General features: G+C 41.1%; 2 pseudogenes; both read right to left on the bottom strand.

Annotated features, from left to right (window-relative positions):
* Window positions 1-15,563: 15,563 nt before the first annotated feature.
* On the bottom strand, window positions 15,564-16,660 carry LOC149159269 (kinesin-like protein KIN-14L pseudogene; annotated as a pseudogene).
* A 28-nt stretch (window positions 16,661-16,688) lies between these two features.
* Window positions 16,689-17,678, bottom strand: LOC149159270 (phospholipase A(1) LCAT3 pseudogene; annotated as a pseudogene).
* Window positions 17,679-20,362: the final 2,684 nt, after the last annotated feature.

The raw sequence follows: 20,362 nt of genomic DNA on the forward strand, positions 1-20,362 counted from the left end.
AACAAAATCAATTATTTAGAAAAGACTCATTCCATTTTAAACGGTAATAGTTACAATGTTGACTGCCTATAACATTCAATCTGGATATTCAACTAGCGCATATGGCACTGCAAGCTCAGTTTCATAGTCCACCTGGGTTGTTATGGAGTGAGGATATCTTATTGCAGCTCCTGGTCCAATAACTGACTGTGGTGCCCTTGTGAAGACGATGGGATACTTTGGTATATTAGGAGAAGGAGCCGTTTTCCATGTATCAATTTCTTTAACATGGTCAGCATAATTTTTACCAATACACGTTATCGCTCCAGAAAGCATAGGCATAGGAGCAAGCAATTTCACATCTTCTATTGGGATACCTGGCCCTTCAAGCTTTATACAACTGTGAAGAAAGTCCCAATGATTGATGACATCTATCATATCATTAATATGAGATGTATCAATGTTAGCCGATAGGTTTACCACTTGTTCCAATGGCCAAATGGACCCATTGCGAACAACTCCAACTTGACTTGTGTTTGGTTCTGTAACAAACGTTGCCAATCTCAAAATTTTCGGTCTCTGAATTACCATTTGTTTTTTTTTTGCTGAATCACCCTTCCAGTGACCATCAGCACCTCCAAATGTCTTAGTAGCCTGAGCTTTAGCAAGCTTATTTTCCAGTTCTTTAACTTTGGTCTCGAGAATTTGAATCACAGTTGTGTGTTCTGGCAACTGGATCTTATGTTCCTGTTCAACCTTCATAATATGTGCTGCTTGATTCTTAGTTGTGCATTCTGTTCTTCTTCATATTTTTGTTTCTCTTATATCATCACACTCTCTGTTTTTAGATCTGCCTGTAATGCAAATGCAACTTTCCAATTTTTTTTACTTCGTTGAATAAGAGAAGAGATTGATCATCTGCCTCTTTCAGCGCTTTCTCTAAACACATAACCTTTTGCCTTGCCTCTGAAAATTCCTTTTCTTTCATATATCTCCTTGTGAGATTCATTTGCCACATCTCTCCACTTCTTCATGGTATCATGATTTCGGATACTTAGTTCAAAATTTCAAGCTCTTGCAGCAAAAATTAGAGACTGTTAGAGTCGGTCTGGTCAGTCCTCCGTCCGAGATCAAAACTCTTTATGCATTTCATTTTTAGGAGTCCCGCTCCATTCACCCAGCTGCATTCCGCTAGGGGCATGCCATAATTTGACGGAAAAGGTCATCTAGTCATTTCCCCTCATGTCTGGCTCCTGCTGGCTTAGCTCTTTTGTCAATGATCACCAAAGTCCATGACAGTCAAGGTCTGGTCCTTCAATGGACAAAAGTCATTTTCGATCATTAGGTCTAGGGATTAATCAGTTTGGTCTTTAAATATGTCCAATAAAGCCATGCAGGCTAGAGTGAGGCCCTTACAAAGTAATGATTCAGAGAGTTTCATCGTCATATTGATAAACTTCGACTGTTCTTCAAAACTCTGTTTTGAAGAAAAGTCAAACAGTGTCATTTGTGATAAAAATTTCAAAAGGTCGCCAATTGATTTCTTCAGATGCAGACATGGTTTCCGTGGCCAAATGTCCTGTCATGCAATCCCTGCAAAGAGTGCCGAAAATTTCATCATTTGAGCTAAAATTTCAAAGGGAAAGTGAAAATCAGTGTTTCCTTAAGTCAATGAAAAAGTTTCAAAACATAACATTAGAAAAATGGGTTTTTAGAGAAGCAAAAATTTAAACCATGACTTCCAAGTCTTTAAATATACTTTTCCACCAAAACCGAAGTCATTGTGCAAATCAGTGCTTAGGTAAGCATTGCAAAGTTGTGGAGTGTAAATTGTGCGTGTTAGAGCAAGATTGGAGGCGATTTCAGGGCGCGGCGCACACAGAGCCGGCCCGCAGTGTATTTTTCTAACTGGTGCGGCGCACACCCAGGGTGCAGCGCACTAGGTTTTGCACGCGGCGCATGATGAGCCCCAAAAATGGACAATTATTTGGGCTCATCCAACCTCCTAAGTTGACTTAATCCACCATTCTCATTGGTTTATTGCATGTTTTTGATTATTTTTATGTTAATAGAGTGAATTTGGTTAGTCATTATGCCAACAAGTCTAATGGGTGCTTTGTGTAGCCTTTTTGGTCAACTTGGAGACAAAATTGAAGGTCTTAATGAGCACTTGGCAGCCAAATTCGTGGGAGAACAAGCTAGAGGATTTGTAGGAAGGTGCCCCCCTCATTTATGGGCCCTTACCTCGAATTCTCCACCATCAGCTCGGAGTTCAAAGGCCACCAAATCAATGAGCACAAGGGCAGCCAAGCAAGTCAAGTTGGACTGCTGTTAACTACAAGTCTTGGGTAGCCAAGTCCCTAAATTTTAGGAGGACTGTTGGGTCCTCAAATTGTATAAATAAGAGGGCTTAAGACCTCATTTCAGTTAGTCATTTTGGTTAGCTAGTTGGTAGTCATTTTGTAGCTAGTAGTTAGCCAGTAGTTAGTCATTTTGTAATTCGATTTGTAAGCCATTCTTGGCATGACATCAGACTTTTGATTATGAATAAAGGCAAGCAGATTTGGATCTAATTCTGAGTTTTTAAGGGAGCTATAGCTCTCAGGTTAGGGCCCAACCTGAGAGCAATAGACCTCCTCTTCTTTGTATTGCTATTGTCTTTCTTTTTCAGCACTTTGTTTCTTTGTTTTGACATGCATTTCGAAAATACAGTCTGCTGATTTAGTCTTTTTAATGTGATTAAGTAGGATTAGTTCATGGTTAATTCTCTTTCAGCTGCTTAGATTAGAATAGGAGGATTGTAATTCATCAAGAGCTCCAAGAAAAAGGTTGTTAGAGATCACTACCATCTCTGCTTAGGGATTGGGGTGCAGTCCATATCAACCACCAAAAAGAAACGCAGTTCTTCTCACGTTCATGCAAGCTGCAACAGTTACTCTAGTCGTAGATCCATCCATGCACTTTGGTCTTGATCATTACTTCTCCATTCCACTTCCATGCACGAGTTTCTTTCACAAATTGCACTGTTGTTCATTGGTTCAAAATAGCACAGTTAACATAGGTTGAAGAGTTCTCGTTTTGGTGACATTCATAGAGAATTTGTTTCATCTACACTGCTCCACACCATTCCATTACCTTCCTCGTCTTTTCAACCACACCTGAAGCCACTCAACCGACCTCTGCTCAGCTCGTTTACCTTCCAGCTCTCCCATTACTCACATAGCTCCATTTACTTAACCTTTCGTTGATCCCATCCTTCCAGCCATCAACCCACTGCATGCACTCTTCCTCCATCTGACTTTTTTGCTCCTGAGCCATCACCAGTTCCATCTCCATCTCACCTATCCTCCCACACCACTCCAACACTTCACCATCTCCCAAAACTTCCACGGTCGAACATCCTGTAGAATTGCACAGACTTCCTGTAGAATCCCTGAGTTTCCTGTAGGATCCCCTGCAGACTTCCTGTAGAAGCCTGCAAACTCAGTTGCTGAGCATCCAAACGTGGTAGACTTCTGTGGACTGATGCTAGAGACCCTCTGGGACCTCCCCTAGCCATCCTGACCTTGCCCATGCTTTCCTTCCATTCAAACCGCTCCTGCACAACCAAACCCTAATCAAAAGCATCATCACAATAAATCCAACCACTTAATGAAAAAATACAAAAACATGTCTTTTCAGATGCAAGTAGCTTAGATGCATGTATTTCAGCTCACTACAAGTAATGGCATTATTGGTAGTAGTTTCATTCACAGTTTTGCATTGTAAGGGCCTAGCTAGTCAAATTAGGGTTTACTAGGGTTTTCATGCTTTGTTGGCTTTCAGTTTCTTTCTGCAAATAGACTAGTCTCCTTTGAGTTAGCTTTCGTCCATCATTCATAAAGCTTCTTCTGTGAGCATATAGAAGTTGGCTTGAGCCCTAGCGGACTTGTGCCAGCTGACCAAGTGACAGCTGCGACAAGAGCTAGTACTTGTGCATACAGCACCGTCGCTTCCAAGTTTGTACAAACTACCGGGTTGATAAAATTAGAGATAGGAAGCTCCAGGAGTTGTAGCATTATTGCTACAATACTGGAGCCCACCATCTTTTTGGCGCCGTTGCCGGGGAAGCGGCAGAGTATTGGTGATTGTTGCTATTCTTCTATTTTCTACTACAACCTTCTGCTAAGTAGTTTATTTCATTTCCATTATGCAATTTCATTTATGCAAAAGTAGATTAGCATTTCTTGCTTTCATAGATTAGCATTTCAATTCCGCAATTTCATTTCTGCAAGCGTAGATTAGCATTTCAATTCCGTAAGCGTAGACTAGCATTTCATTCCTGCAATTTCATTTGAGAAAAATAGATTAGTCTTTTCCTGCTTTCATTTCAATTCCGCATGTTCATTTTAGTGAGATAGTTAGTTGCAGTTCAATTTATTTCAGTTTTGCAAGTAGAAGTAGAAAAAAAGCAAAAATCAAGCAAAAAGATTTCATTTCATGCCTTGTAGGAGTAGAGATAAGTTAGAAAAATGATTGCACAACACCCCCACTGCTTCACACAGCCAACGTTCTCTCTTCTTCGATGGCTGTGATTGAAGAACCCCTGGGTGGACATCAAGACATATCTGAAGAACCTCTAGGGGAGAAGAAGAAGAAAACATTCCTCTGGAGCAAATGGCTACAAGCAGAGATGTTGGGAGCAACATCTTGTTCAAAGATGAATTTGAAAATCAGATCAAAGATTTCAAGAGTGATATGAGGCAGTTTCTTGCCATGCAACTGAATACCTTGCGGATCCAACAGAAGCAAGAGGAAGCCAAGAAGGCTTTGGTCATTTTTTGTCCTAGGTGCACTAGAAAGCATCCTAGGAACGAATGTCCATTGTACTCCGTAGAAGTGTGTTTTGTCTGTGAAGAATACCATCCTACAGATCAGTGCCCTTCCTTACCCAGAATCAAAGCTGCATATCAAAGAGCCAAAGGAGCCACTGAATCACTCTACTATATGAACCAAAGGAGGCCATATGGACCTAGATCTTACCAACAAGAACTGCAAGGGACACCCGAGACCTATTATGACCCCTATCAAGCCACTTTCATGCCTTCTTGGGGTCCCCCTGCTCATCCTTCCTGGTCTACACCTCCTCCTTGGTCATATCCTCCTTGTTCCTTCACAGATCCATATTATGCCCAACCAGTTGCTCATTCATTTCACTCTTATGCTCAACCACAGCCTCAGTGGAATGCACCTTATCAGGAGTGGAGGCCCCAGTACAACTCTCATCCCGATCATTTTCCTCCACCACCTGCTCATCCACAACCATCGCCTCCTCCTCCACCAAGGCAACCCCAAATGCCTACCCAACCACAATGCCATCCACCTCCATCTCAATTACACCCCTCCACTCAGTTACCCGTAGCACCATTTCCAAAACCATGCAATGGAGCAGCTCAACCAAATTGCAAAGCTGAGGCACAACATGTGCAAATGACTCCTTTTGAGCTCAATGATGTTCACCAAAGCTCAGGAAGAGTGTTGCAAAACAAAGATTATATTGACAACATTGAAGGACCAAAGGAAAAAGAAGATTCAGAAGAGGAAATCAAAGAACCATGGGCTGCACTTGATCAAGTGAAGAGATCATAATCAGAGATCAAGAAAGCTTCCTCATGGTTACCATCAAACCCTCCATGTAGTCAAGAGAAAGATCAGCAAAAAGAGGAAGAAGAGAAAGTCATGTTAGAAGGTGACATGAAACATGATTCATATCAGAAAAAGGACCAAGGATATCAAAGCTATATTGAGACATGGTTCCAGACAGTCACTAAGTTGCAGCAGTACTCTCTTCCTCGGCTATGTTTTGTACTTTCAAAGTCAGATCATTTTGTCTCTGAAATTTGGATAGTTGTCAAAGCATGCATTCCGAGCCTTCACATCATTTTGTCTCTAATCTTGATGTGCACATGGCTCCATTGGAAGTATTCTTATACTTGAAAATGATTTTGTTTTTTTCAAGTAGGGTAGGGTAGAAAAAAGAAAAAGAAAAAAAAAATGAAAAAAGAGGAAAATAGAAATCTAAGGTGAAAACCTCCTCGGAGGTGCCTCAGATTGGCTCATTGATTGAAAACCTCCATGAGGCGGTCAATGGGTTGGAAAAAAAAATAGAAAAGAGAATAAGATCTTTGGGTGAAAACCTCCCTTGGAGGCGCCCAAGGCAGGCAATTAGGGTGAAAACCTCCATGAGGCGCCCTAGTTGTTTTTCAAAAAAAAAAGAGAAAAAGAAAAAGGAAAAATAAAGCTAATCTCATTGAATAATTTCATGTTGCAGCAATGACATTGCAGGTTGCAAGAAGGACGTTTCATGACAGGAGGAGCACTCAAATCAAGGTCAAAGGACTCTTTCTTGTGCCTTCTACAGGAAGCTCTGTATTTCTACAGGAAACATCCTGTAGAACCTTTGGACGAGCCAAATCCAATTTCAAAAGTGAATCTGATGGTGGGAATTTGTTGATTAGGCCTACAAGCACTTGTGTGTCCATCCCTTGCCTTTCTCCGTCATTTTTTTCACCTCCTTGTGCTTCTCGTTGTGCTTCTACAGGAACTTCCTGTAGAAATTGTGGGAAACTAGGCATGCATTTCAAAAAGTGGTTTGGCAAGCATGATAGCTTCCTCAAGGGTTCAGAAGCCCTCATGCAATCTTCCAACTCCTCCTCCATCATCTCCATACCTGCATATAAGCCAAAATTCATTTTGTCATCCCATGCAACCAAAATGCAAAGTGCCTTGAAGCAAAAACACATAGAGCAGAATTTGTTTATGCCATAACTTGAAAACCATGCATCCATTTGACAAACCGTTTTATGGGGAATTGTACAAGGTTGATGACAACATGCCTGAGCAGTTTCATGCAATTCCGATGCACGGTTTCCAAGAAATCAGCCTCCATCACCATCAGCCATTTTTGCATTTTCTCCATATCCGTGCATCCGTTTTAAAACCTGTTTCATGGGGAGATGCACATGGGTGATAGTAGCCTACCCAAGCAGTTTCAGCCGATTCCGATGCACGGTTTCCGAGAAATCGACCTCTGAAATCTTCAGCCATTTTCCATTTTTCTCGAAATCCGTGCATCCATTGATCACGAATTTGCTATGGGAGATGCATAATGATGGTAGGAACATGCTCACCGAGTTTCAGATCAATCCGATCTACCGTTTGGGAGAAATGGCAAAAATAAGTTCTGGTTTTGTGACCATGCAGCAGCAGCAGCTTGAACGGGCAGAGTTAAACGTGGAAACGATCGCATGCAGCTCAGATCTGGCCAGAGGACACCTGCACAAGGAAAAGCAATCAAAATTCTTTAGCCAAGCCTCATGCAATCAAAGGATCCAAGCATGCAGCAGCAGAATCATAGCATGCAGCAGCAAGAAGCTTCACAAGCAGCCATTTGGCTTCAGGTACGTGACAAAACCTATTCCTCTATTGCATGAATCTAATTCAAGAACTGCATGAATTGATGGAATGGTGGAATTAAGCCACGGATTAGCGAGGCTCAACCGATTGTCTTCTCTAGCGCTCAAGGCAAAAATCACGCAGCATGATCAGTCATTCACGTGAAAAAACACAGTAGTGTCAGCTGCTTGAACTCCAGTGCAGCGGATCAAGAAGAGAACATACAGTTCATAAGTAGAACATGCAGTTCACGATAGATTAACTGTCTGCATGGCCAACACACGTCTGTGCCACCTCACTCCAAAAATCACGCAGAAATCTGAGCGCTCAGCTGTTAGTCAACTTGCACTTGCATCATGTTCACTCGAAGAATACATCCTCTGCTTCCACAATCGGCTTAATCTATCAACCTCCACTGAGTTTCCTACCTATTTTTGAATTTCTCTAGTGCATCGGGCTCACTCAAAGGCCGAATCACGTTCTACAGGAAACGGGTGAAGTCGTCTACAGGAAAGCAGAAACAGGCTTCTACAGGAAGCCGAAAACAGAGAAAGGGTCTTCTACAGGAAGCCCGAAACTGACAAAAGGGCTTCCACAGGAGTACAGCCTATTGAGGTAGCAGCTAAGGACATGAACAAGCATATGGGTGCAAGAGGTACCCCATCTTCTTCAGTTCCTAAAAAGGACAAGATGCCAGTGAAACTGGATACACAAGTTGCTTATCATCCTTTGCTCTCTAAAGGTCTACATCTACATGACCAGAATGTGAATCCTTCCAAGCAAGTGAATATGAAGCTAGAGGAAGATGCTCATTCCACTTTTTCCTCAACTGCAAGTGCAAAATCAATCAGAGATTCTAAGGGCAAGTCTGGCAGTGCTCCTTCCGGAGTTGGTTTCAGCTTTAGATGTAATGAGAGAGCTGACCTCATTTGGCTAGGTCGCAGTCAAAGGGAGAAACAACAAAGGTGTAGGAGCAGATCTGGAGCCATACACAGGAGACTTGCAGCAATGTTTGGGACAGTACTAGATTGTCATCTCAAGATAAAATACACAGAACCAGTGGTCAAGAGAGGGTATGTTTGGTCACTTTCTTGTTGGCAGTGTTTACTAAGTGGATGAAGTTTTGATGCAGCAAGTGGGAGCCATGTGTTGAGGTTGAATTGGGCAGTTAGAGACCTCAACTAGGAGCAGATCTTGCAGTGATTGGATTGGGTGCCATCGGACCAGTGGAGGGCAGTGTGTTGGCAGGCCAAAGTATCCCTTGACAAGTTGTCCTGAAGGAAGTGTGATAGTTGAAAGTTGGGTGAAGTGGATGAGCCTAATGTGCAGTCCACTGATGGACTAGTGGACTGCTAGATTGGCAGATTGGAGCAATTGTTGTCCATTAATATCACACGGCCCAGGAATTCTTCCTTGAGTCCAAGGGGAAACCATCAACAACATTCCCTTTTCTAACCAAAGCATAAGGAAAGGAAGAACTCTCACCATGCCAAGGGAATTCACAATTCATCATTATCCATGGTTATCATTTTAGGTTGCTGTGTGCACGTAGACATGGAGTTGATTCACCTCCATAAAAGAAGTTAAGCATTTCCTATTTTCTTCTACAGTCATTAAGTGAATGTGCCACAAAAATAAATGAAGAATTTTGGCCAAAGATATTAGTCCTTCTAACAGTGAGGAAGAAGAGCAGAAAGGGGGAGAAGATGAAGGCTGCCACAGCCAAGCTGAAAGGAAAATCGCCCACAGCTAAGCAGGATACAGTGGTGCTGTCTGTTTCTACAGGAAGACAGAGGACTGTTTCTACAGGAAGCCAGCGAACTGTTTCTACAGGAAGTTTGAAAATAGGGAAGCCAAGGGAGAAAACAGCCGAGATGTTAGCCAAAGAAGCCACCAAGGCCATCAAAGATAAGGAGAGAGATTGGTTGCTCAGAGGATGAGCAACACTTTCAATAGGGGGGTGATGATGAGCCCCAAAAATGGACAATTATTTGGGCTCATCCAACCTCCTAAGTTGACTTAATCCACCATTCTCATTGGTTTATTGCATGTTTTTGATTATTTTTATGTTAATAGAGTGAATTTGGTTAGTCATTATGCCAACAAGTCTAATGGGTGCTTTGTGTAGCCTTTTTGGTCAACTTGGAGACAAAATTGAAGGTCTTAATGAGCACTTGGCAGCCAAATTCGTGGGAGAACAAGCTAGAGGATTTGTAGGAAGGTGTCCCCCTCATTTATGGGCCCTTACCTCGAATTCTCCACCATCAGCTCGGAGTTCAAAGGCCACCAAATCAATGAGCACAAGGGCAGCCAAGCAAGTCAAGTTGGACCGCTGTTAACTACAAGTCTTGGGCAACCAAGTCCCTAAATTTTAGGAGGACTGTTGGATCCTCAAATTGTATAAATAAGAGGGCTTAAGACCTCATTTCAATTAGTCATTTTGGTTAGCTAGTTGGTGGTTATTTTGTAGCTAGTAGTTAGCCAGTAATTAGTCATTTTGTAATTCGATTTGTAAGCCAGTTTTGGCATGACATCAGACTTTTGATTATGAATAAAGGCAAGCAGATTTGGATCTAATTCTGAGTTTTTAAGGGAGCTGTAGCTCTCAGGTTAGGGCCCAACCTGAGAGCAATAGACCTCCTCTTCTTTGTATTGCTATTGTCTTTCTTTTTCAGCACTTTGTTTCTTTGTGTTGACATGCATTTCGAAAATACAGTCTGCTGATTTAGTCTTTTTAATGGGATTAAGTAGGATTAGTTCATGGTTAATTCTCTTTCAGCTGCTTAGATTAGAATAGGAGGATTGTAATTCATCAAGAGCTCCAAGAAAAAGGTTGTTAGAGATCACTGCCATCTCTGCTTAGGGATTGGGGTGCAGTCCATATCAACCACCAAAAAGAAACGCAGTTCTTCTCACGTTCATGCAAGCTGCAACAATTACTCTAGTCGTAGATCCATCCATGCACTTTGGTCTTGATCATTACTTCTCCATTCCACTTCCATGCACGAGTTTCTTTCACAAATTGCACTGCTGTTCATTGGTTCAAAATAGCACAGTTAACATAGGTTGAAGAGTTCTCGTTTTGGTGACATTCATAGAGAATTTGTTTCATCTACACTGCTCCACACCATTCCATTACCTTCCTCATCTTTTCAACCACACCTGAAGCCACTCAACTGACCTCTGCTCAGCTCGTTTACCTTCCAGCTCTCCCATTACTCACATAGCTCCATTTACTTAACCTTTCGTTGATCCCATCCTTCCAGCCATCAACCCACTGCATGCACTCTTCCTCCATCTGACTTCTTTGCTCCTGAGCCATCACCAGTTCCATCTCCATCTCACCTATCCTCCCACACCACTCCAACACTTCACCATCTCCCAAAACTTCCACGGTCGAACATCCTGTAGAATTGCACAGACTTCCTGTAGAATCCCTGAGTTTCCTGTAGGATCCCCTGCAGACTTCCTGTAGAAGCCTGCAAACTCGGTTGTTGAGCATCCGAACGTGGTAGACTTCTGTGGACTGATGATAGAGACCCTCTGGGACCTCCCCTAGCCATCCTGACCTTGCCCATGCTTTCCTTCCATTCAAACCGCTCTTGCACAACCAAACCCTAATCAAAAGCATCATCACAATAAATCCAACCACTTAATGAAAAAATACAAAAACATGTCTTTTCAGATGCAAGTAGCTTAGATGCATGTATTTCCGCTCACTACAAGTAATGGCATTATTGGTAGTAGTTTCATTCACAGTTTTGCATTGTAAGGGCCTAGCTAGTCAAATTAGGGTTTACTAGGGTTTTCATGCTTTGTTGGCTTTCAGTTTCTTTCTGCAAATAGACTAGTCTCCTTTGAGTTAGCTTTCGTCCATCATTCATAAAGCTTCTTCTGTGAGCATATAGAAGTTGGCTTGAGCCCTAGTGGACTTGTGCCAGCTGACCAAGTGACAGCTGCGACAAGAGCTAGTACTTGTGCATACAGCACCGTCGCTTCCAAGTTTGTACGAACTACCGGGTTGATAAAATTAGAGATAGGAAGCTCCAGGAGTTGTAGCATTATTGCTACAATACTGGAGCCCACCAGCGCATGCAGAGGAACCGCTCAGAACCTTGCCAAACTTCCTCAAATCTTTTGTGAAGCCCATCAAATTGCAAGGTAGGCTCTATAACATCACTTGTTTATCAAAGTTTATAAATGATATGGTGGTTTTATGCCTATGATTGAATGCGACAAAAACTCATAAAACCAACCACAAGAAAATACCAAAAAGTCATTGTTGCTAGGGTTGTATAAGTGTGGTGTTGATGCCAAGGTTCCGTTTTCCTTCCTTACCATTTTTCCTTATCCCCCTATGCTATTGTTTCCTATTACCACTACCCTAAAACACTACCAAACTCATATTCCTTATCCCTCCACTATTTGGTCAATACAAACACCAAACCCTACCTCATTAAAACCCCAAAAAAAACCTACCCTATCAAATACCCAAACCCCCTACATATCCCTAAACAAATTTCTCCCCATAACCCCTATTCCCATCACATTACTCCCCTCCTAATACGCCCTTTGTTTCATTGTTCCCCTTGGTGGCAGATATCACAAAAATAACACCCAGCTTCACACCATCATCAAAGGGTAGCCTAAATACAGTACACACAGCAGTCATGGCATCACAGCATTCATCAGAGTATGAGATGGAGACACAAAGTGACTCATCCTCGGAAGAGAAGACTCCCAGGAGACATCACAAGAGTGGAAAACATGTTAGGGATGAGCCCACTACCCTCACTAAATTACAAGCATGCCCTCTTGCCATGTCATGTTTCCAGCACCTAGCATGTTTTGAATTTTGTCAAAGGGTGGCTAATGTTAGAGTTCATCATGAGTTGGCCCATCTTTTTGTGCTTCACCTACATGGAGGTCAATCTATCTTGGCCGGGGTCACCTTCACATTGACACCCGAAACTATCTCAGTGGCAACAGGCATACCAAATGTTGGAGAACAGTGGCATAAGAAGAAGAAGGTGGATAGGCAACACTATGAGCCTTACATTAAGGCCAGATTCTTGAGTCAGCTCACAAGAGTCTTTCCATTTAGATATTTGAAAGATGAGTATGCTCCACTCATGAAATTGATCATGAAGTACTTCAGTTGTGAGGTATGAGTGCAAAGGCCCGGATAAGGAGCTTGAAGGCAAAATTGAGCAAAGCAACAAAAGAGGCAAAAGAGGCAAAAGAGCAAGATCGGCTTCAAATCTTGGCTGAAGCTTTTGTGGCCCAGCATAGTGCCTCTTAGAGAACCTCCAGCCCAAATTTCAAGAAATTTGGGGCAATTTTGGTCACATGGTAATTTTTTGGTCAAAACACAGGTTTTTTCTCCCTGTGCGCCGTGCCACTGGCGCGGCGCATAGGATTGGGATCTCCAAATGAAAAATGGTTTGCATTTTTGGATTCAGCATGAAAAATCACAACTACTGGTGCTTGGACAAGAAATTTGGGCATGATTTGAGTCTCCAGGAGGTCAAAAACACTCAAAAAATGACCTCTTTGCCCCTATTTTGACACACAGGAAGCAGTCTTGGGAGAATGAATATTTGGAGGGGAAAATGAGCACCAAATTCAGAAATTCCACTTGGGTTGGAAAGTAGACAGGCCAGGCTTTCCAACAAGCACACTTGGGCACAATTTGGACTCCTGCAGGTACCTCAAAACAGCCTCCAAAGTGGCACGGCGCATATAGAATTTGGCGCGACGCATATAGAGAAAAAGGCCAAAATCGCGCCCGTTTCGCGAAATTTCGATTCGCGACTTTCTCCAAGTGGGCCCGCTCATCTACATTTCACTTTTTTGGCACCTAAGGTGGCATTTAAAGTATTTTCACTCCAGATTTGCTTCTATCCAAGTGGAAAAGGAAGGCAAACAGTCACCCAAGCCATTTGTCATGTTTGTAACGTTGCACCTGTAGCTAATGGTTGGCTTTCCACCTCCATTTTGTAATGATTCGAGTAACTCCCCAACCCTTGGGTGTTCTATCTCTTCATGGCACATTCTATATATTGTATGCAAACTATTTGCAAAGGGTTGGTTGGCTTGTAACTTCTAGGAGACTGTGGGAAAGAAACTCTGTTTCTTCACTGTATATTTTTGACAGAGAATTAATGAAAGGCAGCGGCTTTGTTTCATGAGATTCATGTGGTTGTGAGTGTAGTGAATGTGTCTCTTATGTTTCATGTAGGAATTTACAGGGTAAGTTCCTCAGACAGAACACCAAAGGACACTGCTCACACACAGATCACAGATCAATACACCAGTATTTTGACGTGGTTAAAACCCTCAAAGAGGGAAACAGTCCACGGCCTGAGCCAATGCGGCCACTTCAGGCAATTTATTAATAAAAGAATTAAATTTTACATAAGCTTCTCTCATGAACAATTAACCTACAAATGACCCTCCATGCTATTTAAATAGAGATCATGGACCAATCGGGTGTTAAGCCACGGATCAAGTGTCGGTAATACGGAGGAGAGAATGAACCATCAGATCACTACATATCGTGACCGTCGGATTGTAAGTTACAAAATGTACATAGTAAAGGAACACACTTTACCTAACTCTATACTAGACCAAGTTATACTTAACTATTTCCTATGTGTCAAAATATCCTAACATCCCCCCTTAAGAACAACTTGGGATAGGATTGAAGGATTTACAAATATGACACAATAGGAGAAGGAAGGAGGCACTAGAGCCTATCCCCCCTTAGTGACAACTTCCTGAACTCCAACCATAAATCAAAGTTTAGTGAACTTCGCCTCTGTGAGAGCCTTTGTAAAGATGTCTGCAACTTGATCATCTGTTAAACAATATTGCACTTCAAGAACATGGTCGTGAATGAGCTTTCTGATGAAGTGCATGTGCAGTTCAATGTGTTTGCTGCGCTGATGTTGGACTGGATCTTTGCAAATAAACATTGTATACCTCCAGATCTTAAAAATGACGTAGCTAGGGCTACCATAAACCTTTTCGCGTGAAACGAAAGGGGTTCCTCACTGGAACAGATGCTCCTAACACAATAGAGCAGTCCTCTCGGCCCGAAAGTAGTCAGAAATAGTAGATCTAGGAAACGACAGTCGGATGCAGTTCTACCGGCTTCAGATTTGGATCACCAACAGACGCGGCCCTCAAATAGCTCTGATACCATGTAGGAATTTACAGGGTAAGTTCCTCAGACAGAACACCAAAGGACACCGCTCACACACAAATCACAGATAAATACACCAGTATTTTGACGTGGTTAAAACCCTCAAAGAGGGAAACAGTCCACGGCCTGAGCCAACGTGGCCACTTCAGGAAATTTATTAATAAAAGAATGAAATTTTACATAAGCTTCTCTCATGAACAGTTAACCTACAAATGACCCTCCATGCTCTTTAAATAGAGATCATGGACCAATCGGGTGTTAAGCCACGGATCAAGTGTCAGTAATACCGAGGAGAGAATGAACCGTCAGATCACTACATATCATGACCGTCGGATTGTAAGTTACAAAATGTACATAGTAAAGAAACACACTTTACCTAACTCTATACTAGACCAAGTTATACTTAACTATTTCCTATGTGTCGAAATATCCTAACACTTCATATGTATTTTGTAATGTTCATAGTTCAATTCATATTCATTTCCAGTGAAATTTTCAGAGTTAGATAAGGTAGAATTCAATTTTATTGCTCTACCTGTGGGAAAATTTCATGTTCAATGTTCTTCTTCTGTTGAAAAGGATTCATGTACTTATGCCCTTTTCACTCTCCTAAGCAATCTCTCCATTCCGCATTATTTCTAACTAAATTCCTACACTTTCCGCCTGCCTTGCCTCACGAAGTAATCTGTGCCTTTGTATTAAATTCTCTGTTCATTTCTGTCCGTTGGTCCCATAACATCCCAGAAGCTCAGTCATTCATAAAAATTGTCTCGCGTATCCATATTCACTTACTAGCCTAAGATCAATATTTCACTGTAAGTCATCTCAGACCGTTTCGTTTATCTATTCACTGAGCGTGACTCGGAGAGAGCCCTCTCTTGTTCTGGTAGGGCTAGCTACCAGACTGAGCGTGGTTTGTGGTTACCCTGAATTTTTCCTTCCTTCAGCCTAAGGCAAATTTAGGTGCTAACAGAGACAATATTGTCTCATGTACTTCTGCATGGCTAGGACTCACGTTAACAATAATCAAAGTCTTGGAATCATCACTTAGAGAATCTGAGAGCGTTTGAGTGAGCCTTGAGTTGTCGTAAGGGATGCAGTCCTTCTTTGATGTCAAAAAAAATAAAACATCCCCCAACGCAGACAATGATTTATGTGCATGCAGCAACTCTTTGAGGCAGTCCCCATTAGCTTCCTCCTTAGGCAAACACCCAATTCTAGCTAAATCAACCAGTGAAAGCTTGCTATATTGTCACTCCCCAGTGAGGCTGCTAGACAATTGTATATGAATTGTAACAACCAAATGAGAATAGCTACATTCTTCAACATTCATGGCATCCATTCCTCGGTTTTGTATTCCCAATTTTAGCACACTCAAAAGTCAGTTGGATTTTCAACTTTTCCTATACAAGTTCAACAGAAAACTTTGTTGGACCCATACACATTTTTGAGGGATTTCCACTGGTGTTGAAAAGCAAATCATGAACCTCCTCATTGGGGAGCTCAAACATTGTAACATGGAAGTCGAATTTAGAAGAATATGCGTTAGCATTAGAAAAATTGAATAGCTCCTCAAACGCCCTAAAATAAAGTCTGCGGTCATGGCTTGAACCTTCCATTGTATATGTTTCCCTAGAGCCATTTGGCCATAAGCAAATACAGAGACGTTGTATCCATCAAAAGCAGACCGTACTAAAGGCTAAACATCTTGAAAGAAATCCCCTTGGCTAACAAGAGGTCCATAAACTCTGTCAAAATCAAAATCCTTTTTAGAACTTGTAACAGGATCACCACCAAGATTTATTCGTATTGTAAAATCATCAGGAAATCTATTGTTGGTACCCCCTCATCTTCAAACAGAGGGAGAACATGGCAAAATACCCTTATATTTCCTTTTATAGTTACTAATTCATTAAATAGTTTCTTCCTTTCTATGACCAATGGAGCGATTCTGGCCTCAGTTTCTAGAGAAATCTGATCTAGCTTGCGAGCTTTCTCCACAAGTACACTCAAATAATGTGTAACTCGAGCAATTCCATAGCAACTATATCGTCCTTAAGTCCCATGGTCATGGCATTCTTTTTCTTGCTGACTCTGCAGGAATAGTTCCATCTCCATCCACATAAGAATAATGAGGCTGTGAAATGAAAATTTCTTCCAGCTTGCCAATCAGGGAAGTTTATGTTCCATAGCATATACTAAAAGGTGTTTCATGTGTTGTGCCAAAAATATTATAAAATTTAATTCCATCTGGTAGCTTTGCTGTATTAAGGATTCGACGAGTTTCCAATTATCATTCAGAGATGGCCATATTGAATGGTACATGTATTGACTTCCCATCATAGTTCAACATGTTTACCTTCAGTGCCTTTTGGAATATTGAAATACTCTCGCTAGGACCATATGATTATATCTCAGCAGATGATTCCCCTTCCTTTGTATATTCCTTACGCCAAATTTGTATTTATGGCAGTTTGTTCCAATTGAACTCTATATTTGTCATCATCTCATATATTGATGGGCATTCAATCAAAAATTGATGCATGGTCCAACAAGATATAAACAGGCAGCTCTATAACCCATAAAAAAATTGCATACCAGTCAAAAGACAATCATTAATGACACTTGGACAACCTTGGAAAGGACTAGCAATGCACACCCATGTGCTTACATAGTTCTCAAATATATCTGGATACAGTGAAAGAAAACACTTGACAAGCAATCCACCCATCGAATGAGAAACTATGTTCACTTTCTTTCCACCAGAAGCCTTGTAAGCTGCCTTCAGTTTTTCTTTTAATCCATCCATTGATTTGGTAATTCTATTGCTTTGCCGAAAGTCAAAGCCATAGCCAAATAATGTGACCCCCTTTTCGTAACCCCAGTCAAGTAGTGTATCAATCAGATCATGAAAATAGTACAATTCCTTAATGTGAAGAAGTTTTGGTAGCCATGAAGGATCCAACATGTCAATTGCATAAAGACCATAGTCATCATCTTGCACTTCAATTTTAATATTGGGATCCAAAGGCTCCGCATACCCTATTTTATGATTCATTGATCCATCATTAAACTCAATTTTATTATCGCAAAAGCCTTTTGTTGTAGCAATGTCTAGGCATTTTTTTTTGTATGTAAGAGAGAACACTATGAATCATGTGAGGTTGAAATTTTCATATCCACTATTTCTTAGAGGGTAGTTTGAATGAATTTTTTGAAAGCGTCTGATCAAATTGCTCATTAAATATTCATCTTGTAGGATGTCACTATGCGATAGTAGTTTATATGTGTTAAAAAAAAATGGATATATATATATATATCTATATATATATATATATATATATATATATATATATATATATATATATACTTTTTACTAGCCTATGTAAGTGTTCTATTTTCCATGTTGCATTCATTGCTAAGAATCTTACTTCTTTGGTTACTTCTCATTCACATGAAAGTTTCCTTGTGTTAATTCCTTGAGAAGATACAATGAATCCATGGTTTTGGCTTATGATAATGTTGTGTATACCAATCCATGTGTCAATATCCTAGTTGGATCAAATGCATATCTATCTAAATTAAAGCCTTGAGTTCTATGTATCATTCAAACACATGCTAACTAAATTGGAAATTGTTTCCATACCATGAATTAAGATTGTACCCAAGTACATAGAAATATTTTTACAATGCACATGAATGGGGTCCAAGTTGGTGGTGTATATTTGTCACATAAGTCATGATATTTGTTCTTTAACAATTGTCCAATGCTTAGAACTGTAAATTTTATCCAAACAACATCTAGGTTTGCAGTTTTCTTTGTATATGCCTTCAATGTTCCATCAACACTAATGACAAGGCCATCTTTTATGTTGTGGTTCCATGAATATAGATCATCTAAAACATTTCATTTGATTATTATCTTCAAGCATGTAGCACTAGCCATTCTATATACATCAATTGGATAGTATACATCTAACAATAATGTCAATATTGAGTTGATTGAGACAGCTAGGCACCCACTTTGAAAACTAATCTAACGTTGTTGATGAAATTTCAAAAGGGCACCTAGTTATAATAATGTGATTGAAAATGGTAAGTTAATGATTATGTGAATGCTCAAAATGTATAAGGTGGATTTAGTATGATTGTTTAGGGATATCTAAGGATATTTGAGGGTGACTAGTAGTGCATGGTAGCACTTGCTTAGATAGCAATGGGGGAGGATTTAGTAGACCCACGGTTATCATCTCTATATTAGAAATAGTCGTTTACAAGTATAACAAAAGGAAAACTTGCATCTATCATTATGCAAAACATGTGTGAGCCGAGTAAGAATTGAGAAGGCCCTAAGTTGTGCTAATAAGTCTTAGGTATCATGCAGATTTTGAACAATTCAAAATGGTGAGGACGCGAAGAAATCAAGGTCATGGAGAGTCATCACAAGGACCTCCTACAAATAACCCATTACCTTCACCGGAGTTGACTCTCATCTTGCATTCCCTAGAAGCAATTAATGAGACCTTAAAAGGGCGCCAAACAAATGAAGTCAAAGCCTCCATCAGGGTTAGGGAATCTCGAGGGATCTATAGAATTTGATAGAGGACCTCCAATCGAGGACATTACTAGGGAGCTCCAGAAGATTAAGCTCCCGGAGTTTGCAGGAGGTCGTGCCAGTGAACATGCAAAAGCCTGGTTAGAAGGAATGAGAAGGTGCTTCGCACTAAGGGATTACAATTCCAATTCAAAAGCTAAAATAACAATATTCCAACTCAGAGATAGTGCTCTGAATTGGTGGGGTAACTTGGAGCGTCAACTACACCTCACTCCAGACACAGTTACTTGGGAATTATTTGAGGAGAGATTCAGGAAAAAGTACCTGCCAGCATATTATGAAGAACAGCAAGTAGGAGCCTTCCATGCCCTGGTATAGGGAAATCGTACAGTGGAGGAATATGAAATTAGATTCATGGAATTGGTCAAGTATGTCTCCTACATGGATACTGACCAGTGCTAAGCAGATCATTTTATTTATGGATTGAACCCTAAGATTAGGGCAATGGTTTGAATGTGGAAACCATCCTTAGTTGCAGAAGTTGTGGAACAGGCTCGTTATGTCGAAGAACACTTAGACTTAAAGGGTGAAAACAAAACCATTTTTCCACGCCAACCAAGATTTATGGGGAAGGCCCCTCATACCTTCCAAAGGGGAGGAAGTCTAAGGCCACCACCATATGGAAATAGGGTGGTACCCAGAGCGCCGACAGTGGGGATTTCAATGGTTGCTAGCGCAGCTTCAAGGGTGCATTCAAACCAAGGCCATACATGAGGAGCAACAAGTAGGGGTGGGGGTGCCAAGAGAAGGAACTCTTTCCAAAGAACTCCACAACATTCGGTTCAAGGTCTACCGCGCATCACTTGTTAGGGATGCATAGGAACTCATTACCAGCAGGATTTCCCTGAGTTACAAGTTGGTAACAACTGTAGAGAAGGAAAAGCACCAGTGGGGGGGGGGGGGGGCGTAGCCACCATCGAATCTATGCAGTAGTTGATAACCAACAAGTTGAACACCAGTCTGTCGTGGTAGAAACCTTAGGTATGATAAACAAAGTAAAAGTGAAATTTTTTTTTTGATTATGGTGCTACAGATAGTTTCATTTCACCAGTTTCATTAGAAAAATGTGGGTTGGCAGCCTATGAGCACGATGAATTTAAACAAGTTGAGATGGCTTCTGGGATAAA

The sequence above is a fragment of the Pinus tabuliformis genome, chromosome 5_2 (genome assembly GCF_031772625.1).
Source record: "Pinus tabuliformis cultivar Carrire ecotype Pingquan chromosome 5_2, CPIR1, whole genome shotgun sequence".
In the NCBI taxonomy this organism is placed as follows: Eukaryota; Viridiplantae; Streptophyta; class Pinopsida; order Pinales; family Pinaceae; genus Pinus; species Pinus tabuliformis.